At 45.9% G+C, this 24,954-nt stretch overlaps 1 long non-coding RNA gene and 1 other non-coding gene across 3 annotated transcripts in view; one reads left to right on the top strand and one right to left on the bottom strand.

Annotated features, from left to right (window-relative positions):
* Positions 1-24,954, top strand: part of LOC148685359 (uncharacterized) — a 35,910-nt gene that overhangs the window by 2,427 nt on the left and 8,529 nt on the right. The window contains exon 2 of one of the 2 annotated variants that reach the window (XR_015950329.1): positions 5,877-5,961. This is a non-coding gene — a long non-coding RNA (uncharacterized LOC148685359). Of the gene's footprint in view, positions 1-5,876; positions 6,193-24,954 lie in introns of those variants that run through there. The other variant, XR_015950328.1, reaches the window with a different exon arrangement.
* On the bottom strand, positions 11,080-11,187 carry LOC118088049 (U6 spliceosomal RNA). Its single transcript, XR_004692909.2, has one exon. It is a non-coding gene; the product is annotated as a U6 spliceosomal RNA (small nuclear RNA).

Genomic DNA, 24,954 nt, shown 5'->3' with positions numbered 1-24,954 from the left:
AGTCTAACTTCATAGCTCTGGAGATGAGAACTCCTAGTCCTGGTCTGACAGTCTAATGCACTAGATCATGGGTAGGCAAACTAAGGCCCGGGGGCAGGATCTGGCCAAATCGCCTTCTAAATCTGGCCCGCAGATGGTCCGGTAATCAGCTTGTTTTTACATGAGTAGAATTTGTGCTTTTATTTAAAATGCATCTCTGGGTTATTTGTGGGGCAGGAATTCGTTCATTTTTTTCCTTCAAAATGTAGTCCGGCCCCCCACAAGGTCTGAGGGACAGTGGACCGGCCCCCTGCTGAAAAAGTTGATTAACAAAAAATTGTCCAGTAGCACCTTAGAGACCAACTAAGTTTGTTCTGGGTATAAGCTTTCGTGTGCATGCACACTTCACCTGAAGAAGTGTGCATCTGAAGAAGTGTGCATGCACACAAAAGCTTATACCCAGAACAAACTTTGTTGGTCTCTAAAGTGCTACTGGACAATTTTTTTATTGATTTCGATTGTGTTCGACCAACACGGCTACCTACCTGAAAGTTGATTAACAGTACAGTCATACCTCGGGTTACAGACGCTTCAGGTTGCGTCTTTTCAGGTTGCGTCCCGCATCAAACCTGGAAGTACCCGAACGCGTTACTTCTGGGTTTCGGCGCTCACACTTGCGCAGAAGCGCTAAATCGCACTTTGCGCATAAGCGCCAGATTGCAACCCACGCGGCGCGGCGGGTTGCGAATGCTGCGGGTTGCGAACATGCCTCCCGCACATATCACATCCGCAACCCGAGCGTCCACTGTCCAGTGCTATAATGGTCTACTCAAAAGTAAGCCCTACAAAAGTAACTTCCCCCAAAGTTTGTAAAGGATAGCAGCCTGTGCTGTTTATTTATGTAGCAAGCAACATACATTTAATAACAATAACAACATACTTATAAAATTCTTTAACCAGTTGATAACCCTGCTGAAAATACAGTGCAAAAAGCAAGGGGGGAGCGAGGTTTTATTTTTAATTTTTAAAATGCATTACTGCCCCAAACAAACAACACCCTGCTGGCTCTGTCCAAAGTGTGCTGTGGGCTATTTCATTACAATTAAGAGCAATTAAGACCCACACCCCATAAAGACCTCATTTGACAGCTGTGGGAATAGTAAATGGGAAAGTCCAGGTCATCCCTGCAACCAATTCAGCAGCCTCCGCTTTTCATCCTAGCAAGTCATTCATGGGGAGAGGCATTTTCTGAGAGAAACAGGTCTCATTTGGGCTTTAAAAGCTCAAACCAGCACCTTGAACTGGGCCTGAAACCCAGCTGGATGTTGACACAACAATGGTGGAAACTTTGATAGACTATGCTGGCACCTTCCTTCTCATGGTTATTTCAGAACATCAGGGCTCCCAGTAAACCCAGAGTACTCCAGAATGCCCTTTCAATTTATTGCAATTTTGATTTGGCAACCCCTGCCGAGATCAAATACCTGGAGCCCCTGACATTCAGGCATGCTATTTGCTATGCGCTAGTGATAACAGCTCAGCTCAATATCTGATCCAGGGTTCGTGCAAGTAACTGCCCATGCTCCTCTCCCGCCAGCAACCTGCTTTTCATCTTTTGTGTTTTCCGTTAACCAATCCAGCCCAATGTGCCACAGCCTTTGAACAAAATTGTTCCCAGCAGAGGCCTCAAGACCCCACTCCCCAGCCTGATGACGTCGGCATGTGTCACAAGAGCCTGTTGCTCTAACCTTTTTCCGTCAGGAAGGATGAATAATCAAGGCCTAACCAGTACCGCATGTGAGGGAAGCTTTGAAGGGGAAGATGGCCAGGCACAAGACACAAGGGCAAAACCACCAAATCGGAGGGGTGGGATGTTGCACGAAAGCTGCCTAACTCATCCTTTGGCTGGCTGTTCAGGGCTCCAGACTAACTCTGCAACTCCTATCAGCCGCAGTAGAGATTAACCGGCTTTGCTCTTTTTTTAAAAAAAAAATAGGAGCCAGCAACTTGCAGAAAGCAAGTATGTCAGCAGAGTCATGCTGGACCAAACTTTGCTGGTCCATTCAGTCCAGCATGCCAGGGTTCCCACAATTTTTATTGCTTATTCGTTCATTTAAAAGCATTTCTAAGCCTCATATTTAAAAATCTAAGCGGTATACAAAAATGCAATAAAGCAGTGTCATAAAAACAGAGGTGCAACATAAAAACCAGGAAAAGTATTATAAAAACCAGAATTCAGTAATAATAGGGCCCTTTCTTATGGGTCAGAGAAAGTCAGGGCAGAAAGATAACCTTGGGAAGCACACAAGCAGGGTACGCACCCAATAGATGTCTCCTGCTGCTGGTCCTCAGAAACTCTTACTCATTGGTGTAAGATAGTAGTGGAGAATCTCCAGCTCATAGGCATAATAATGCCTGACAGGCCTCCCCATTTGACAGGTGAGGCCATTTTGATGAAGCCACATCCACCTGCCCTAAGCCTGATGCCATATATGATGTCAGGTGTGGGGTAGGTATCTTTGTATCTGCAAAGCCCTGTGTACACCATTTGGCAAACTCTTGACAATCAGCTGATTGTTGGGGCTTCCATGCATAGCACTATGCAAAGATGGGTGATCTGGCAATCCTGCCAACCTTGGCTTACGGCCTCTGATCTGCTCTTCAACATTGTGACTAATAGCCATTGTTAGATCAGTTTTAAAGCCATTTGAGCTATTGACCATCACCATACCTTGAAGTAGCAGGATTCTCAGATTGTGTGCAGTGTCAATAAGTCCCCCTCTACCATATACACACCTTTTATCTGTCCACCAATTTGGATGGTTCAAAGTTATAGTGTTATGATGACACAAGGACAACAACTTATCTCTATCCTCTCATGGCCCTGGCCTTGAAGAGTCAGAGGAAAATGAGCTGGCCATGTCCTGAGCTGCTGTACCACTAGTTGAGGAAATGACTGGGCTCCTGAGACAGAACCTGGAGATAGTGGTCACATCCCTTCAGGGTTTAAGCCAGAGCCTTTACGGACACCTTTGCCTGAGAAAGTCGGAAAAAGAACCCTCACCTTCAGGCCAGGGTAGAACTGGAGGACATTATGGGGACATTAATTAAAATCCGGGGACATTCTGGGGATGGATTTTGTCCGGGTACAGATTGGTGAATGCAGGGATTGTCCCCGGGAACTGGGGACATTTGGCAAGCCTATATTAGGGGGAATTGCTTACAGAAAGACAGGCAAAGAGACAGCGATTTGACAAAATTGCATACAAAAACACATTTGTTACAAGAAATACATACAAATGATGATTTCCCAAGGGGTTTTTTTTTTAAAAAAGGAAACTGATGCTGAAATGTGGATAGCTGAATTTAACATTAGAAAAATGAGAAACGAGATACAGTGGTACCTCGGGTTAAGTACTTAATTGGTTCCGGAAGTCCGTACTTAACCTGAAGCGTACTTAACCTGAAGCGAACTTTCCCATTGAAAGTAATGGAAAGTGGATTAATCAATTCCTGACGATGAAGAACACCCCCTAAAACAGCAATTTAACACGAATTTTAACGAGACCATTGATCCATAAAAATGGACTGTACTGTACTATAAAATAAAATAAATAAGACAGTATTGTAGATGAAAACAAATTAACATTTTTATTTCTTATGTGCACTGATGATAGTCAGTTTGGATGGGGGGCTTTTATCCATTTCTGTAGTCACACAATCAACCAGTAGCTGAACTGGGTTCCACACAGTCACAAAAACAAGTCACAGAAATGAAGTCACAAGCCACAGTCACAAGTCAGTCCCATAAAATGAAGAACAAGTCACAGTCAAAAAACCGAAAATGCCACACAAACCAAAACGCAAAAAATACAGTGGTACCTCGGGTTAAGTACTTAATTGGTTGTGGGGTACCATTCACACCCCGAAAAGTATTTAATCCGAGCGGTGATAGCACGTGTGCACAAAGCGCCGATAGAGCGCCTCTGCGCATGTAAACACTTCCGGGTCCGCGGAGTACTTGAACTGAAAGTACTCAAACTGAAGCGTACTTAAACCGAGGTATGGCTGTATATAAAAACTGACTGAATCACCCATCCCTGCCTACAACCGAAGCTGGAGGGAACTTAAAGGGGTGATATTCTGACTTGCAGCCAAGCAATATGGCACAATGGAATGGATTTTGATTGCTCTCTTTTGTTGCCTTCACCAACAGGATGATTGGAAATTGACCTGCTTAGGTGGTCAGCGGACCATCAGTCCCAGCAAATAGGATCAATGGTCAGAGATGATGGGATTGGTACTCCAACATAGTCTGGAGGGAGCCATGCTGGCTGTAACCACTATAATGTTTGTTTAATTCATTTTTTTAAAATTAAAGTATTTATATCAGGGGTCAGCAGCCTTTTTCAGCTGTGGGCCGGACTATATTTTGAAGGAAAAAAATGAATGAATTTCTATGCCCCACAAATAACCCAGAGATGCATTTTAAATAAAAGCACACATTCTACTCATGTAAAAACACCAGGCAGGCCCCACAAATAACCCAGAGATGCATCTTTATATAAAAATGTAAAAATCGTGAAAGTGCGGGATCCACTTTTCTCCGTAACCGCTTGACTGATCGTCCTGAAATTTTGACACAATGATCCAGGCCACTCCCCGAGCGTTGTTAGAAGAAGAAAAATCCCTCAAATCTCACACCTCCGCAGGTGCAAACCTCTTTTTCAACAAAGTAAAACAGTGCCCTCAAGTGGATTTCCTCCCACAGTACACCACCTCCCTTCCTGTGAAATCTACACCACACCCACAAACCCCGCCTCCACCACGAGATCCACCACTCACATACATACATCCGGCAGAGGTGTTGAAGACCAAACCAACTGAAAACAGGCCTTTTCCAGCAACAAGGCCCAACATTACCAAGTGGAGGTAGGGCCCTGCCTGGGGGGGATGGGGGGCCAAATTGGGGGCAGGGATACGTAATGGGTCAGAACAGGGTGGGGGGAGACACAGGGATGAAACCTGCCCTCTCCACAGTATCTCGCCTCGACTCAGGGGGACTCTGAGGCTCAGGGGGATCTGAAGGGGGGCTATTACCCTCCATTTCACAGACTAACGCACAGCAACGCGTGCAGGGCCAGCTAGTTTTAAATAAAACGACACATTCTACTCATGTAAAAACACGCTGATTCCCGAACCATCCGTGGGGCAGATTTAGAAGGCGATTGGGCCGCATCTGGCCCACGGGCCTAAGGTTGCCTACCCCTGAATTATATTGTCTGCCTGAACCTAACCAGAACAGGCCTGATGGTGACTGCTGTACTCTTCACCCTACCCCCTACCAAAGTTGAAAATGTCAAGAATTTAAAGGCAAGTTGCTCTGCTTCGGGTTACACAATGGCACCAATGAACAGTGTGTACTTGTGTGATTCACCCAGAGCAGGGTGGGAAACCTCAGGCTCAGAGGACAACTGCAGCCCACAAGGTCTCTCCATCTGGCCCTCAGGACTCTTCCTAGGCCATGCCCCCTTCCAGGGGCCATACCCCTTACTGGCCCCTTTTCACACCCTTTTTGAGTATTTTTTTTCTTTCCGGAAAGTGTCCTTGAACTCAGGCGGTGCTTCTTGAAGGTGAGTGAGCATGTGTAGACATGCTTTACAAAGGTAAAAACTGCATTCGTTGCTCTGCCCACCTTTTGCCCCAGCCCCACCCACTGGTATGTGGCCCTTGGAAGGTTGTTCAGAAGGGAATGCATCACTCAGACTGTAAAAAGTTTTCCCACCCCTGCTTTAAGTAACAGGTGGGCTTAGGGAGCAGCATTGAAGCTCTCACATGAGGAATGTGTGCCACAAGACCAAAGTCCAGAGGAATAATCTATCCTCTTCTTCCAACAGTCTCTCAATCCTCCTCAGACCCCATCTCAGAAGAGTTCGGGAGCTATGGCATTTGATGGGACCCTGCGGATCACAGTTCTCGCAGGTGGGTCTTGGAGGTTAAGCAGTGTCACACAATGGCAACTGAAGCAATTTGCATACCAGCTCCAAATTGTAATGTAGAAACATCCAGACAGACTCATCCTCCTCACCAATGGGTTAAAGCTTCAGTTTTCTTTTTTAAAACTTCCTCGGACCATCTGTAACCTAACCCTCCCCAAATGCCTCATCTGAATTTAATAAAGCAAGAGGGGAGTTGGAGAAATCTCCCAAAAAGCTTTCATAGAAATTAAAGTAAACAATGCGTTGACCTCCAGCCCTTCGTTGCCCTGCTGCTGACTTGGGCCTGCTTGTTACGGTTACAGACGGTTTGGCGTTTTTTGTTTAATTGTAAACACATTTGGTAAATAAGCCAGGATTTGGTGGTAGCTCCAAAGGGGTCCATTAATGCACCGGTGAAAAAAAGCAGGGAAATGACTCCCATGGAAGGAGAGGAAATCTCACATGTGAACCGGGGGGGGGGGGGAGGCACACTGCTGAACAGGCCAGAGACTGGCAACCAGAGGCAGCTGCTCTCTCAAAAATCCCTGTAAGTAGACTGGGGGCCATCTTGGATTCAGCTTTGAGTAAATCAGTCAGGAGCTGCTTGCTGTTAGCGTAAGAAGCCTGCCCAATGCATACTTTAGGCTGCTAGGAAATGTAGTCACCATCCAAATGGTGGCTCAGAAAGAACTATCGATGATCCCAGAAAAGTCTTGTAGATGGATCATTGTATTGTTTGTTACCCATGTTTTTGTGGGCAATACACTGAACCAGGGGTCGGAAACCTGTGGCCCTCCAGGTGTCGCTGAACTGCAACACCCAGCATCGCTGGCCATTGTGCGATCTGGCTGGTCTAATGGGAGTTGGGAGTGCTGGATGAATAAGTACTTTGTTATATTTGTCCTGAATCTTCCAACATTCAGTTTCAATTGAATGCCTACAGGTTCTAGTGTTAAGCCAGAGGGAGGAAACCTTTTTATCTGTGCAATTTCTTCATGCCATGCATATGCTCACATACCTCCATAATAATAATAATAATAATAGTGTGATTATTTATATGCCGCCCATCTGACTAGGTTGCCCCAGCCACTCTGGGCAGCTTCCAGCAAATTTAAATAGCAAACACAGTGAAACATCAAACATTAAAATCTGAAGAATTGTAGAGTTGGAAGGGACCACAAGAGTCATCCAGAAATGATCCAGGAATTTAGCCCAATGTGGGGCTCAAACTCACAACCCTAAGATTAAGAGTCTCATGCTCTACCAACTGAGCTACCCCAAGGCATGTCTCCTCTTACTTGCACTTTCTCAAAACTGAACACTCACGCAACTTATAGGAATCCTGATACATAAAGCAGAAGTCTGCAGTCACACTTAGAAAATGCTCTGACTCCAAAGAAGAGGGTGCCTCGCCCACAGAAGCAAAGAAGTGAAGAAAGTCAGGAGTTTGGTCCATTCATCTCAGTGTTGCCTGCACTGGCTGGCAAAGGGTCTCTAGAGTGTCCCCTGTTCACAAGAAGGCTGCTTGTGTTGGGAGATGCCTTCTGCCACATCAGGACATTGGTCCTTCTAGCTCAGTATTGTCTACTGCACTGACTGAGCAGCTCTCCAGGGTTCCAGACACGGATCTCTCCTAGCCCTGCCTGGAGAAGCCAGGGATTAGACCTGGGACCTTTTGCATGCAACGCATGTGCTAGGCCACTCTCTTACTGCCTGTTCTGGCCATACAATGCAATGTACAAACTACAGTAATTGCAGTCCACTGTTACATAACTACAGGTTGTTGTTTTTTAAGTCAATGGCATCATGTACACACCATACATTGAAAACACACAATCTTACAAAGGAATCAGGGCCATCCTTTCCATTTGGCTTAGTGGCGCGGTGCGCCGCGGCGCCTCCCCATCGGGCGCTGGGCTGGGGCGCCCAGCAGCCCCGCGCTCTGCTCATGTTCGAGGTGGCGAGCAAGACGCTGCTGCTGAAGCAGCCTAGCTCTGCCGCTGCCCCTCCTCCGTCGCACTTGCAGGGGGCGGTCGACTGTATCCTCCGCCGTGCGCTGTTCCCGCCACACCCCCTCGCAACAGCAGGCTTGCTAGCCGCCGTTCCAGCGGCGCCTAGCAAGCTGGGAGGGGGGCGCCGGAGGGATTTTGCACCATGGCGCTGGATACCCTTAAGATGGCCCTGAAAGGAATCCTGGGGAGTTTATCCTAAAGCTACAAGAGTGCTTTAACTTTAAATATGTATGCAGCCAGAGTCCCGAAGGAGTTCCTAGCAAGGGTGTTGTTAGATGGGGGTGGTGCAGAGAGCCTAAGCCTCTGGTATTTCACCCCAGATCTCCCTGCCTTTTTATTTTGTTTTGTTTATAGAGTGGCTGGGTACACTGAGATACCAGTGACCCACCTACTTAATTTCACAAAACAGAGGTGGATTTAGGGCAGTGTGACCGGTTCTGCCACACTGGGTGCCGAGCCTAGGGGGTGCTGCAGGGCAACACAATTATGATGTAGTGAATTGAGCAGAAGGTAAGGCAAGAGGCATAGGGGGCAGCACCACATTTTGGGCTCGCACAGGGTGCCACTGAAATTTGAAAGACCAAAGTCCCGCCCCTGCCCAGAAGCATCTGCAGATGTAAACCAGCCACTCACTCCCAAGTCATATGCAAAGTGATCTCTAATCCACTCCCACTATAAACATCAATAGACCCCCTCCATTTATTACATACCTTAGCCACTCTCTCCAAATTCCCCTCCAGGGATAAAAATAATAATCAAGATACTCTATCTGTGCCAAGAAAAAGCTGAGGTTCTGAAACCTGTGCCACATTATAAAATTAAGCAAATTTGCATACTCTCTCATATTTTCCATAATTTATTCTGCATTCCCCCCACCAATTTTGCCCAAATGAATCTGCATCTGGCAGTCATAAGGAGGGAGGGGCCCACAGATATTCAGGCTCTGATTCCCACTCATCCCAACATGCACACACAGAACACAACACAACACAACACAACACACACTGGATAGTATGTTCTGCAATACATCTGGTTTCTTAAATCTTATCAGGCATTGCTTATTTACATTGTCTAATCGTAAGGGCTAGAAACTTGCTTTCCAAAAAAAAAAAAAGTTAAGATTCTCAGGAATTCAAATTCTGTGTGGCCAATGCCAAATTCGGCACTCATTCTCTGTTGCGCAGCAATGCTGAATTCACAGAGCTAGGGGTGGGGGAGGAATCCGTTCAGTTTGCACTTTCATTCACACTTCATTCACTTCCTGAAACAATAAACTTCTCTGAATCTTGCAATGCAGTTCTCCAACCAACCAAGTGTGCATGGAGATGCACATATTAGTGGAAAACTAAGTACAAAACTGCATTATGTTTGCTTTCATAAATGCATATATTAGGCCAAACAGCATACAATAATGCTTAAGTTAGCAGAATCCTGTACAATTCTGAGCAGTTTTCTTTTAAAAAAGATGAATTTGCAAATGGATGCCAAAATGGGGCAAACCAAACTTAAGATTGGACACAAGAAAAATTGTGGGGGGGGGGAATGAAATTGCCAGATCCATCCATCTCAACACAGTCCATTGTCGTAAACGAGTGGGGTGGGGGAGGTTAAAAAGTATATGACCTTTTCCAGGGAGACGATGCTCTTGCTGAGCTCTCTCCTTTCTTAACTCGTGCTCTTCTCCCTTCTCTCTCCCCCCCGGCCTCCCCAACCCTCAAAATATAAATGTGGCGGGGTAGCGAGCTGAGCAGCTATCTTGACTCCAGCCAGTGCAGCCTGCCAGGAGGAAGGCCTGGTGTCCCTTAGAGGCTTCCTCTGTGGTTTTATCTGCTGCTCCGCTACAAAAGAAGAACTTTGATGCCAGCTCCTTTCCTTCCATTAACGCAGGGTCCAAAAAGAAAAGAAAAGAAAAAAATCCACCATTTCCTCTCGCTCTGTGAATTGCTAATAAACTCCAGACAGAATGGTCTGATTAGGAAATTGTTTAGGAAATTGAAAGGAAAGGGGGAGGGGGGTGGGACCCGTTCCATGCTCCAGTTGACCCAACGCTGCTTTTCTGAGCACGTGAGCCGGCGAGAGCAAGCTTGGCTTCACTATACACTTGTCCGCTGCTGGGATCCTGCTCTTCTCCCTTTGGCGCAACCTGTTTCTGCAAGCTGGATCTGTCATGCAAGCAGAGGCATTGCCACATGGGTCTGAGGGCTAGGGCTGCACGGATGAGGCCCGAGCCAAATAGCTGGTTTTCGGTTTGTTGCTGCCTGAAAGGGGTGCTTCCAGACTGACAGTATTTTGCAGGGGAGTGGATTGGGGGGGAATCACATTCCAGTAAATTTAGACTGCACAATTAAAGCTGCTTTGGAGCTGTAGCAAAACCAACTCACTTCCCGGAAAGGATAGGGAAATGCTCTGGATAGTGTGAGATGGCGGTCAATTTGATGCAACTCATCTAACCTCCCCACAGACAATTAAATAAATAGCCAACTTCATCTAATCACTCCAGAAACAAACTGGGCCACCTGGGTCTAGTCTCGAGTCTTGCTCTTTTGAAACCTATTTGAGTAGAAGTTTAGAGATTTTTGAACAAATTCAGTAAGCTTCTTTAAACCAAACTAATTCATTCCAAGCACTGGCTGTAGTTGCACCAGCATGTGATGCTCAAAAGGAGAGAAGTGTGAGAATACAAAAATAGAATTATGATATGTACACAGAGTTCTCTCATAGATAATGCTAACAGCCAGTGCCATTTGCAGATAACACCATGTCATATTCCAGTGGTGTCCTATCTGAGTTTTTAACACTTAACATTTATTCCCTGTGAAATGAGAACTTTCCTTACCACAATGTAGCACTCACAAGAAGTCATCTGGACAAAACATTTCTCAGCTCCTTTTATCACAGCCATTGTCCCACCCTCCTTCCACTGTCAAGGATTTTTAAATTACCGTTACAACTTTGTTTTCCTCGCTCCAATTTTCTTCTTAAATTTTGAACATATGCATGATGACACAGTCTGCAACAGATGAATCAAGGGCCCCTCCAGACATTCGTTTGCTTTTATGATGATTTGTACTCACGATGATACTGGAGCGGTTATATGCAATTCCTCTTTCTTTTTTATGGAACGCTTCATAAAATTGCGTATCATTCTTGTGCAGGGGCCATATATTTTCTCTGTATTGTTCAATATTTTTTAGTGTATGTGCCACCAAAATGAGCACACAATTCCTCTTTCAATACTGTTTGCACCTGCAAAAGGTTTGGAGTGGACAGACTGCTCTGCTTCCGATTGGCGCATGTCCTGTTGCTTCCTGCTGAAACCCTGTAACTTTTTATACCATGAATGTTCTGCTTTAATTTCTATTCTGCTTTTGCTGCACTATAGCACCAGAGTGAGCCACCCTGTGATCTTCAGATGAAGGGCAGTATACAAATTTAATAAATAATAAAGAAGAATGCCATTCTAGAGTGCAATAATGCAGTAACATTTGGGAAGCATCACTTAAAAACTAATGAAGTGGAATGATGTGCAGACGGTCCAGTTTTAACCCACCACTAATGCACTTTTATTGCATCAATGACATTTTGCAGAATACAGCTGCAAAAAAGCACCAGTCTAGAGGGGCCCTAAGTGCATTAGAATCTAGGCCCTGCGAATGAGCTGAAAACATCAGATACAGCAGTACTGCTCGAGTTAAGGTGTGGAGCTCATCTGTCTCTGGAAGAGAGATTGGTAAAAGCCCTGTGTAAGATTAGGGTATAAATATAATACTTTTTTCAGCTGCATTAGACTCCAGAGACTTTAAATTGTTCCTTTAAATAGATACAAATGTACATAAGTCACACATAAGTTTATAAAGAAGAACATAGGTAAAGAAAACTCCAAGAATAGTTAATATTTCACTGCCATAAACAGCAGTTACGTATCTCAATTTGCATAATGCTTCAGGCAAACGGTATGCCAGCAAACGTAGGCTTGATTTATCACAATTTCCAGCTTCTGCCATACTGCCTACAGGAATAATTGTTAAGGCTATTTGCATAAAGTTTTATAAGAACAACATGCAAACTTTTCTTCAGGATGCACCTAGGTGGATGGAAGTCAAAATGAATTCAGAATATTGATCCAATACAGGTATTAACAAACACAGCTTACTTTCCCCTCTGATCCTTTAAGGATGCCCCATGTTCCTAGCCTTATTATCCAACTCTTTTACATTATCTATTAATTCTGAAATAGGATCTCTTACCAAGGCCAGTGATTGCAATTTGCCTCAGGCAGCAAATCTGGCCCCATCCCCACCATTATGCCACTGCCTGTCTAGTTGTGCCACTGCCAGCCCCACCGCAGCTTCGGCCGTACCAGCACCGCTGCTGCCACAGTGCCCTTGCCCTCACCTTTGCCGCTGCGTCATGGTGACAGCACAGGTGTAGCTGCAGGCAAGGGTGCAGTTGAGGGGATGGCGGCAACAGCGCACGCTGTCTCTTACTAATCAGTTTTTTCCCCCAGAGCCACTTATTCCTCCACCAAATCCTTTTGGGGTTTATCACTTCCTTAAACTTTTTTCCTCTTAAAATAACTGCATGGGCACATATTTAAATAAGCACCAATCTGATTCGAACCTAGCAGTTTGAAAGCACGTTACAGTGCAAGTAGATAAATAGGTACCGCTACAGCGGGAAGGTAAACGGTGTTTCCATGTGCTGCTCTGGTTTGCCAGAAGCGGCTTTGTCATGCTGGCCACATGACCTGGAAGCTGTACGCTGGCTCCCTCGGCCAATAACGCGAGATGAGCACGCAACCCCAGAGTCGGTCATGACTGGACCTAATGGTCAGGGGTTCCGTTACCTTTACCTTTAATCCAAATGAATAATGTTCCAAAACTGCAGCTAGCGGGAGATGGGAGAATGTGTTCATCATCATAGGTATTGCCAAGTAGGTGATCACAAGTCACACCAAATGCATCTTCATTCACATGTCAGTTATCAGTTCGACTCCTGTTTCTAAGGCCCCATCTGCACTACAGTATATATATAAAGCAGTATCATACCACATTAAAAAGTCATGGCTTCCCCCAAAGAATCCTGGGAACTGTAGTTTGTTATGGGTGGTAAGAGTTTTCTGGGAAGAGGGATTGATGGTTAAACCACTCTGAGAAAACGGCAGTTGTTCTGCGATGTCCCCAATGTTATCATGTTGTTGTCGTCATCTGGAGGTGCAATCTTGCACTGTGTTGCAACAAAAGCAGAACAAACACCCCAGAACATTTGTGGTATGAAAAGTTACAGTACTGTATTTGAGCAGGAAGTTATGGGACGTGCATCAATTGGAAACAAAGCAGTATATCCACCCCAAAACTTTTGCAGGCTCAAACAATATGGAAAATGAGATTGTGTGTAACTGCCCTGGCATCATCATGAGCACAAATAATCATGAATGCACAATAGAAAGAGCCCTTGCGTGACTGACCAGTGTGAATGAAGGGTCAGAGCTGCACCTTCAGAGGCAAAAACTACCGGTACCAGCCACCCCTCTCCCGACAACTCATGGTAAGGAAAAAATACTGGGGAGATATACCACAACACCATTTCCCATCACATTGGCAACATGCCAGGGAAGCACAATATTGTGTTGTGTTGTGTTGTGTTGTATTTATCTGCAAACTTATAAACCATAACCAAACTAGTTTACAATAAAATATAGAATACAAAAACATTACAAACTCAATCAAGAAACATCCCTGAAGGAGAGAACCATTTCTACGGCTGTGCAATTATCTATATATATAAAAATATATAAAAATGTAAAAATCGTGAAAATCCAGGTTCCACTTTTCTCCATAACCGCTTGACCGATCGTCCTGAAATTTTGACACAACGATCCAGGCCACTCCCCGCGCGTTGTTGGGGGCAAAAATCCCTCAGATCGCACACCTGCGCAGGTACAGACCTGGTTTTCCACCAACTCAAACAGCACCCTCAAGTGGAATTCCTGCCACAGTACACCCCCTCCCTTCCTGTGAAATCTAAGCCACACCCACAAACCAAATGACATCATCATCAACCAAGCAACTGAAGCACAATAAGGTGGCCATTATCTAGGCCTTTGTTTTAGGCCCCTGACAGGCCCGGGGGGGGGGACCCACAGCAACGCACTTGGGGGCACAGCAAGGGGGTTTTTACTTTACCATTTAGCACCACTACCCCCCCCCAAAAAACCACCAAAGAACCAACATTGCCAAGTGGAGGTCAGGGCCTGCCTGGGGGGGGGGGTGCCACAGGCCGCAGCACGGCCTTTGAATTATGTAGGCCCCTACACTGCAAGGGGTTTTTACTTTACAATTTAGCACCACTACCCCCCAAAAATCCACAAGACAAAAATAAATATGACTTATTTTATGGGTATGTCTTATTTTAGGAGAAACAACTGATTGTAAGCCTCTGTGTCTTTTTTTTAAATAAAAAAAACCAACCATTCACTTTCTCTCCCCAGTTTAAGTCCTCAGATATTTACAGTGCACACACCCCACCCCATTTACAATTCCCTACCTTCCCCTTGCCACTTCCTGGGTTTTTGTATGGAACTGAACAACTCAGGTACTTCAGAACGCGCCTTCTGTTGCCAGGCCCTTACAGGGCCCGGGCCAGGTAGATAATGTGGCCCTGCTTTTAACCCTTTTGTTACTTTTTTAATTTTACTGATTGTGAATATGCTGGCCGAGGCCCCCTTTAGATTTGGAGCCCCGCGCCAAGTGCCCCATATGACCCCCCTCCTTCTGTCTGGGCCTGTCTGTTGCTACGGGACTATGGGGCTTCGCTATTTGACCCCCCCTCCCTGGGTTGGGATTCTTTAAGTAGTTCTCTGTGTCCCAGGGCACATCATCACCCCCGATCCTTAATCTAAATATATAGAAATGTTCACGATGCGTGCGCAGGGGCCAATGTTTGGAGATACAGGGGGAAGGGGACAACAGAAGGCTCAGACAAAAGTAAATACTGGGAAATGGAACCCAGAAACTGACAGCTCCTTCTCCAAGGATGGGGGCCAATGTAGGAAGATACCAGGGGTAGGGGCCAACACTCCCCAGGAACAACAGAGGGTTCAGACAAAAGTGCATGCTGGGAAATAGAACCCAGAACCTAACAGTTCCTTTTCGAGGGTGGGGGCCAAGGTATGGAGATACAGGGGGGAGGGGCCAACACTCCCAGGGACAACAGAGGGAAGGGTATCCTACGGAAACACAGGGATGAGCTGCGGTGGAGGGAGGAGGGGCAGGATACGTCATGGATCGTGACAGGGGGGGGATCACAGGAAAGAACCACAGCAACACGTGGCCGGGTCAGCTAGTTATTCCATAAAACAACTGGGTCAGACTTGAGGGAAAGCCTTCTTAAACAAACAAAAAGTTCTTCAACTGAAGACAAAAATTATCTTCAAATATGCCACCTTGGGCCAGTTCCAGTGCTAATGCAAGGCAGGGAACATTTTACTTGCCTTAGGGGGAGGAGGACACAATGGTCCTCCACACACACACACACACACACACACACACACACACACACACAAAGAACCCCAAAACTCAGTGCAGGAAGACCCTTCTTGCAGATTCCACCATCAGCACTTAGGTCTGGTAGGGGACTGTGCACTGATCCATTGCACCCGATCCCCTTAGTAAAGCTCATGTGGATGGGAGGCCAAGGATCTTGCAAGGGCCCCTTTCGGGGATTCCATAAGCAGCAGGTCCTCTGCCTACCATAGAAGGGACTGGGAGCTTCATTGATGCAGATACTCAGATTAAAAGCAGATGGCCGAATCTGAATTCCGCTCAGCCTCCGTTGACTTTAATAAAATCGCCAAACTCCCTGGAAGCTTCTTCCTTCCTTGCCAAGTGACGTCAGCAGCCGGCCAGGAGGTTTTCTGAGCAATCTTTGGAGCCTGGTTGGGCTTCCTTCTTCTGGTCTAGAAGGATGGCGGGTTTTGGAACAAAGAGCCTTTTTCTCATTAAGTAATATCAGGCAGTTTCAGGCCCATGGCCGGAAGCTTCGAGGTTGAGGGGGCTACGGATGTGCTGGTGGGGAACGTCACTATTATATGCAGAAACATCAGCACCCTAATTACAAGTAGTATAGTCAATGTTTAAGGTTATTTAACAAAATATTAACCCATGAAGCTCCCTGAGGCTGAGTCAGACCTGGAGCAGACCACTTAATGCATCATTTGATGATTACATAGAGCAGAGGTCCCCAACATATTGCCCATGGATGCCACGTCAGCCCCCTTTTTTCAATGAGTGTTTTTATGGGGCTGTTTTCAATGAGTGTTTTTATGGGGCTGTTGTTTTGGGGGTATTGGTTTTGAGGGCAGGTAACCTGTTTTTGTCAGTGTCTTATTTGTTTATTTGGGGGGGGGAGTGTTTTGCCTGGGAGGTGGTGTCAGAGCATCACCAGTTTTGGTTATTTTTTGTGGTGCTCACAACTGTTTCAGTTTTCCAAATGTGCTCCATGTCCAAAAAGGTTAGGGGTCCTGGACATGCAGTGCTGGCAGTTTGAGAGATCCTGGGCTGGTGGTGAGCATGCTGTTCAGGGTGCTAAAATGGTTTTGGCAACCTCTGAGCTCAGCAACGCTAAACAGCAGGATAAATGACAGCCTGAGTCATTCTTTTTCTTTTTCTTTTACGCTCTCCTTAATCACATTTATTTTTCCGTTTCTCAACCATCAAGAACCCAGAGGCTGACGCACAAGAAAGGACCCACTTGTTCCCCAGTGGTACAGAAGGGCCATTTGCTAGATGTTACAAAACTTGACCAAAGTGGGTGTAGAGGGAAGGGGGGGGGGAAATAGCTGTATAGATGCTTCGTAGTAGAGCTTCTGCTTTGCATGCAGAAGGTCCCAGGTTCGATCCCTGACATTTCCAGGTAAGGCTGGGTAAAGACTCCTGCCTGAAACTCTGGAAACCCCCTGCCAGTCAGTGTAGAAAATATTGAGCTCAATGAACCAATGATCTGCATTAGTATGGTCCTATGTCCACACATCAACGTTTGTCATTGGCTCAACTAAAGCATCTCAGGAGCCGTCGATGGGGTTTCCTTGCAGAAAGCAAATAATATGATCAATATTTTTGGGCACCAACAGGGTCTAAGGTGGTTGCTTACACATCACCCAAAAAGAAGACAAAGGAAGGCACAGATGCATGCTAATGCATATGCATACAGTATATGCAAATTTAGAAAGAATAACTACTGTATATTCCTGCATATGACTACTTTTTAACCCAGGAAAATCTTCTCAAAAGTCGGGGGTCGTCTTATACGCTGGGACGTATTTCTTATACGGCGAGTATATCCCAAACTCTATATTTTAACTGGAAAAGTTGGGGGTCGTCTTATATGCCCAGTCGTCTTATACGCCGGAATATACGGTATAATTTAATTAGACATACCCTATATCTCACTGGAATGCTGTCCCAGTGCTACTGACAATGGATGGATAACTATTAAAAAGCCCCTGCTGATTTACCTTTTATCTGTAAACTGAAATTCAACTGGACAGCCCTTCAAACAGAGGATTCCTTCAACAACAACAACAACAACAACAACAACAACAATTTATTATTTATACCCTGCCCATCTGGCCGGGTCCCCCCCGCCACTCTGGGCGGCTTCCAACACACATTAAAATACATTAAATATCACAGATTAAAAACTTCCCTAAACAGGGCTGCCTTTAAGTATTTTCTAAATATCAGGTAGTTGTTTATCTCTCTGACCTCTGATGGGAGGGCGTTCCACAGGGCGGGTGCCACTACCGAGAAGGTCCTCTGCCTGGTTCCCTGTAGCTTTGCTTCTCGCAGTGAGGGAACTGCCAGAAGGCCCTCGGCACTGGATCTCAGTGTCCGGGCTCAACGATGGGGGTGGAGACGCTCCTTCAGGTATACTGGACCGAGGCTATTTAGGGCTTTAAAGGTCAGCACCAACACTTTGAATTGTGCTCGGAAACGTACTGGGAGCCAATGTAGATCTCTCAGGACCAGTGTTATGTGGTCCCGGCGGCCGCTCCCAGTCACCAGTCTGGCTGCCAGCCCTTCAAATATGACATGTGGGTACCCACCCAGGGTCAAGATGGGTCTTTAGATCAGCAATGCCAATCAGGGTCAAGAAAACTATTTGGCCTGGGCCCAAAGAGGGCCTCAAATTTAGACGTTATTTTTTTGGCATTTGGTAAGTTTCAAAGCTTGCTTTTATTTTACGTACAGTATTTATTTTAATATTGCTTTCCATCTTTCCTTCAAGAAGCTCAAGGTGGCATACATGGTTCTTCCTCCTCTCCATTATAGCCTCACAGCATGGGGAGTACCAGCTCCTTTTCTCCCCTAGAAGAAAAGCACCGCTAATAGCAACACCTTGAACTTGGACCGGCAGCAAACTGGCAACCAGTGAAGGTGTTATGCTGAAAGGGTTTCCTGCCAGCAATTCAGCTGCAGGGTTCTGCACTAACAGTAGCTTCCAGGTCAAGCACATGGGAAGTCCCACATAGAGGGTATTGCAGTAATCCAGTCCTGAAGTAACACTGTACCGATCCTGTAAGAGGATAGCAGGAAGCCATGTGTAAAAAGTGGGATTTGAGCAGGGGGTTGTAAGAAGGAAAATAGATTTTCCTCTTGGAACAGCCTAATGCATCACATTAGGGATGGACATTCAGGGATGGACATTTTCCAGTCCAAGGGCCATATTCTCTTCTGGGCAACCTTCCCGGAGCCACATGCCAGCTGTAGTCAAGGGCCAAGTGGCAAAAGTGGTCAGAGCAGCAAATGAAGATTTTACCTTTGTACAGACAGGACGCAGGTGGCGCTGTGGGTTAAACCACAGAGCCTAGAGCTTGCTGATCAGAAGGTCAGCGGTTCAAATCCCTGCGATGGGGTGAGCTCCCATTGCTTGGTCCCAGTTTCTGCCACCCTAGCAGTTCGAAAGCACATCAAAGTGCAAGTAGATAAATAGGTACCGCTACAGCGGGAAGGTAAACGGCGTTTCCGTGTGCTGCTCTGGTTTGCCAGAAGCGGCTTAGTCATGCTGGCCACATGACTTGGAAGCTGTACGCCGGCTCCCTCGGCCAACAATGCGAGATGAGCGCCGCAACCCCAGAGTCGGTCACGACTGGACCTAATGGTCAGGGGTCCCTTTACCTTTACCTTTACAGTACTCTACTGTAGTTTCTTCACATGCTGACCCAGGCCTTAATATCTTCCATCCAGGCAAGCAAAAGGCATTGTCAGAGTCCAAGGGTGCATTCTATCCAGGCAAAAGCGCTCAAGGAGGGTGCGAAGCAGGGCCAGTGTGGCTTAGGAAGTGGTGTAGGAAGAATTTCAAGGGTCTGATAGAGAGGTTTTGAGGACACCATTTAGCCCCCAGATCTGCAGTTCCCCCGCCCCCTGTTGTAAACACAAAACCTGAGTGAGGGCATTAGCAAGTGCACATACCTGTAGGCAGAAGATTTCTGTGACTTCTTCGATTCCCCTCTGAGGCTTTTCCCAGGTCACCCAGCACTGAGATCCCTCACAGTGTGGAGGAGAGATGCACATCCTTCAGCATAAGTTGTTATTGTATACTGTTTTAAATGTCTATTTCACTTTTGTGAAATTAGTCTCAGTTGTGCTTCTTGAACTAGTCTTTGACCGTAATAATAAATTATTATTATTATTATTATTATTATTATTATTATTATTATCCTTAAGCATGCAGCTTTCACACCCCAGGGAAATGGCGCCAATCACACCATAGAGTCTCCGGTCTTATGTAGAGTTCTGCTTTTGCTCCAGGTCTCTATTTGAAGGGCTCTTAACTTCTTTAGCTGAAGGCTAAATTACCTTTACGTGGGTGTAAAGGAACCCCTTTCATGAGCATCTGGGGTGTCGAAATCGGGGCCTTGTGTACATTCAATGTAATCCCTTTTCTTTTAAGCCCACTGGTCTTCCAAACCAAAGGAAATGATGCATTCCATTCTCTTATAATTGAGCCCAACCCAAATTAATGCAACCACAGAGCTACTAGGGATGTGGGGAAGGCCTGCCAGTGAGCATCCAGTAAGAACATGACATTTGGGCAGCGGCCCCTGTGCCTGTTAACAGGCCACTTTTGCCAATTAAGTCAGAATATCTGGCTTTTAAAGACATCATAAAAATGGTGATATGCCCAGTTGCAAAAGCAGAGTAGCTATTAGGCAGCAGACAAACAGCTGGGAGAGAGATCCGTGGCTCCATCGCTTCCTGGTGACTGTCTGATTGCTATGGAAGAACAAAAAGCAAAAGAGTGTCCCCTAAGCTCCTAAATCTTTAGAGCAGGAAGTAGACACATCTGTCCATTTCAACGGGGGATAAACTCCAAGGCAGAAAAAGATCCCCATGTCCGAAACATACTTAATTCTCTCACATCAACAAAGGCTCTGTACTGCGGGTGCATCCAGGCAGCAAGGTCTACTGGGGGCTCAAAAGGATTTTGAGGAAAAGTTTGGCTCTTTCCCTCACGTTCATCATGAGAAACCAGACCTGCGCCAACACGGGCAGAAAGATCCTACAGGAACACAGGAAGGAAGGAAGGTGTATTATACTGAGGTAGAACATTGGTCTATCTAGGTCAGTATTGCCTCACTGACTGACAGTGGCTCTTCAGGGTTTCAGACATTCCCAGCTCCCATCAGCCCCAGTCAGCATGGGATGATGGGAGCTACAGTTCAGCGATGTCTAGGGGGCCGCAGGTTCCCCACCCCTGTAGCAAATCATTAGTAGACTGTGAGGCCCTGCAGGGTTCAGGGCCTGAGGCAATGCCGTGCAGAAAGTGTACCGTATTATGTGGCACCAGTAGATGTAAAGTGAGGCAACTTCTCTCTGAAATGTCCACTGTTAAATTGATGAACTAGGAGCTGGAGAAATGCACATGCAAACTTGCCTCAGGAGCACCTAGTTGTCCTGGAGGGCTGCTTTGAGGTAAAATACCAGTACATCAACTGCAGTACTGAAAGCTGTCAACCAACAAGTTCTGTTGACAAAGATATCGCCTTTGTTTGCATTTCTTTTACCTCAAGGTCAGCAACTTCCCCTCAGGACTTCACCTCAGCTCTGCAGTACTGGCTCTAAGGAGCCTGCCATTGCTGACCGCCTGCTCTAGAATCCTGATTTTATTTTTTAAGCTTTGGTGTTATGCGAGGCTCTTCCTTAGGCAAATATGTCCACAAATTAGACTTGTCAGGTATTTGTCATGACAGGCCAGCTCCCAGGTGTGATGGCTCTAGTCATGAGGCTCCTCACTCATTTGAGCAAATGCTAAGAAATGTATCATGGTGCAGAGAGTCAGTTGCATAAAATGGGCCCAGTTCTGCCCGCAATAAGGCCATGTGGATATGGCAGTGAGTTTTGCCACCTGTGGTCTATGAGGGAAAATGACTAGAAAGGAGCCAGCCAGCCAAATGCACCAGAGGCAATGGGTGTGGAACACATGAGACAGTTGTGAAAACCGGGGCTGGAATTCCTCATGCTGCGTGATGAAGTTATAAAATGCCTCCCGATGCATCACGTGGCATCTCCCCGTGAGGAGGAAGAATGTCTCTTTCAGGATGTAGTTAAACCTCAGCTTTCCCCCTTTAGGGATAAGATATGTGGGGCAGAGCTATGAAAAAAAACAACAACAGCAGAGTTCTTCATCTGTAAGGGAAGCTCTTGTGAGTTTTTAATTGCTGGGAATAGGAAGATGGCTGGGAGATGCCAAGGGTTGTCTTCTGGGTTCCAGCTTAAAAAGAGTAAAGTCCCCTGGTCAGGGAAGAGAAGAGATGGGGAGACCAGCAGGCCAGTCTTGTGATGGGTTAACTTCTCATCCTTCTAAAGGGCAGAACTATGTGGGTAGAAATCTCAAAAAAGAGTCAGAGACGACTCTTATGGACGATTCCCAAATAAATCCTGGGAATTGCAGCTTTTTAAGGGTGTTGGGAACATACCCTCCAACATTTCTCTGATGAAAATAGGGAAGTCCCATTCCATAATCATAATTTTACTGTTTATACCCCATACACTCTACTGGGTTGCCCCAGCAACTCTAAGCAGCTTCCAACATACCCGGTATATAAAAACATAATAAAACATTAAACATTTTTTTTAAAAAACACTTCCCTATACATGATTGCCTTCAGACGGCTCCAATGAAAATAGGGACGTCCGAAGGAAAAGTAGGACATTCCAGGATCAAATCAGAAACTGGACCCACTTCTCTAAATAAGGGACATCCCTGAAAAATAGGGACACTTGAAGGATCTGCAGGAATTGTGGCTCTGTGACGAGTAAACTCCGTTTGGTAAAGGTCCTGAGAGTTGTTAGGAGGCCCCTATTCCCATCACAGAGCTACAATTCCCAAAGTTAATTATCATTCAATCTACTTTCCAAGAGAATGCCTAACAACTAACAGCAGCCTTTACAAACTAGGTAAAAAGCAATGCAGGTGGCGCTGTGGTCTAAACCACTGAGCCTCTTGGGCTTGCCAATCAGAAGGTTCCTGGTTTGAATCCATGTGATGGGGTGAGCTTCCGTTGCTCTGTCCCAGCTCCTGCCAACCTAGCAGTTTGAAAGCACACCAGTGCAAGTAGATAAACAGGTACCACTGTGGCAGGAAGGTAAATGGTGTTTCTGTGCTCAAACTACCATCTGGACTGGTCTGCATGCTACAGCTATGGATGAGTGCCTGTGTGTATTCTGTGTGTTTAATGGAAGCCCCAGACACCTGATGCATACATAACAAGGCCTTCCAATAGCTGGGGCTTGATTAACACATCCCTTTAAAATCCCTTCTTGTTGAATGTTTGTTGAGAATAATAAAACAGAATAACAACTTTTCACATGCAAGTTGATCTTTCAGGAATGCAACCGGGGAGCTGAGTTTACTTTATCCCATGTAAGCTTGCCCCAGGACACTTCTATATCATAGAGTGTTTCCTTCTACACCAACCCCAACCCAACCCAACATTAAACACTGGCTTTACTGTAAAAATAAGCTGGAGGCCAGTAAAAATAAGCACCGGAATCTGCAACATACACACTCCTTAAGTGCCCTAATAAGAACTGCTGAGAAGGAAACACATGACCCTATAGAATTAAAAGTGGGTGTGATAACAGTGTCTGAAACACTGGATGTGGCCGTAGGAGACCTGAGTTCAAATCCTAACATTTTAGCCACACTAAATGGAAAGCAGGAGAGTTCTGCTGTGGACCATGCATTAGTGCTTTTCCACTTGGCTGAAAAATATTTCAAACATCAAAAAAGCAAGTTATTTTTATAGTTCCCAAGTCAGCTTTCAATTCAATATGAAGAGATCAACTCTGCAGAAAACTAGATGCAACAACCATTGACAAAAGGTTGGGATATTTTAAAAATAATAATAATAACAACAGATACACAACAGTTGAACAGTGTAGGTTAGATGTAATGCCAGGAGTTATTAAGCCCAGTCCAAAGACACGCAGTATAAGTAGGGCTGGGAGAAGGCAGCAATTTCCATTCTGACCCGTATTTGTCACAAATAGTACTGGTTCCATTCCATTGTAGTTCAGTTTCCACCAAATGCTATATTATTTGCCTTATTATCCACTATTTAACACAAGTTACATAGCTGTTTACTTAATTTACATTCATTTCAATTAAAGGAAATATCAAAATAATGTGAAAATGTTATTTTGCAGATTTAAAAACACTGTGTGCAAATACTGATCAAATTCCCTTTTCATTTCCACTCTGGACCACAGACAAACATGCAAACTGCAGCAATCTCCACTTCCTTTTCCATTTCCACTGGAATTCTCCAACATCCCTAAGGATAAGTCAAGGGTGTGTTCTAGCCTCTCTGCTGTTTAATCTTCATTTGGATGGTCTCTCTCCTTAACAATATGCTCAAGAGCACCACTTGCCCAGATCAACTGGCACAGAAATCCCTTTGTTACCATATGATCAATGAAGCTGGACTACTCTCACAATCTTAGGTTGGGTTTAAAGGTCCCATGGCTAAATTCTCAAGCTACTGCAGTATGGAATGGTTGACGATCAATTATTATACGTCTTATTTATTCTATCAAGTGTTATTTATTCATTTTGATTAGTTATTTGTTAGACCCTCCCCATCTAAAACCACTTCTCAAAGTACCAAGAAATAACGATATTGCAATAAAAGGTCCACACTGAATCTTAAAAATCCAACTCAGCATAAAACGCAAATACAAGACAGAATAAAATACAAAGTCAATTACAGGATCTAAAAACAACCACCAAATATGAGGGGTTAAACTCACCAGCCATACTAAAGAGGGGGGGGGATAAAAAGATCTGGAAAAGCCTGAGAGAATAATAATCTTAGCCTGATTCCAGTAATACAATGATGTGGCACTCAGGCCTCTCTAAGGACAGCATTCCATAGCTGGGAAGCCACCGTCAAAAAAAAGCCCTCTCTCTATGACTGGATAGCTGTTTTCTCACTTTCCCAACCACAAAAAGTCAAGTTTGTTTGTTTGTTAAGTGGCTTTGTTCCACGAGGGTGTCAGACATGGGCGTACCCAGGATCAAAACTAGGGGGGGGCAAGGGGAGGGGCCAAGGCACGGAAGGGGAGGGGCCACAAAGTGGGCGGGAACAGCGAACTCGCGCTCCGCCGGGCTGTGCCCCTCCCTAGAAGCAGGGCTGGTGGGCGGAGGCGGAGCCCAGCCCAGCGGAGCGCGAGTTCAGCGTTCCCGCCCGCCGCGCCGCGCTCTCTAGTTCCCCGCCGCGCTTGGCCTTGCCAGAGGGCGCGACGGGGAGCTGGAGGGAGGGCGCAGCGCGGCGGGCGGGAACGGCGAACTCGCGCTCCGCCGGGCTGTGCCCCTCCCTAGCAGCAGGGCTGGTGGGCGGAGGCGGAGCCCAGCCCAGCGGAGCGCGAGTTCAGCGTTCCCGCCCGCCGCGCCGCGCTCTCTGGTTCCCCGCCGCGCTTGGC

The sequence above is a fragment of the Zootoca vivipara genome, chromosome 6 (genome assembly GCF_965207765.1).
Source record: "Zootoca vivipara chromosome 6, rZooViv2.hap1.1, whole genome shotgun sequence".
Lineage (NCBI taxonomy): Eukaryota > Metazoa > Chordata > Lepidosauria > Squamata > Lacertidae > Zootoca > Zootoca vivipara.
This window is presented reverse-complemented; position numbering and strand designations above follow the sequence as displayed.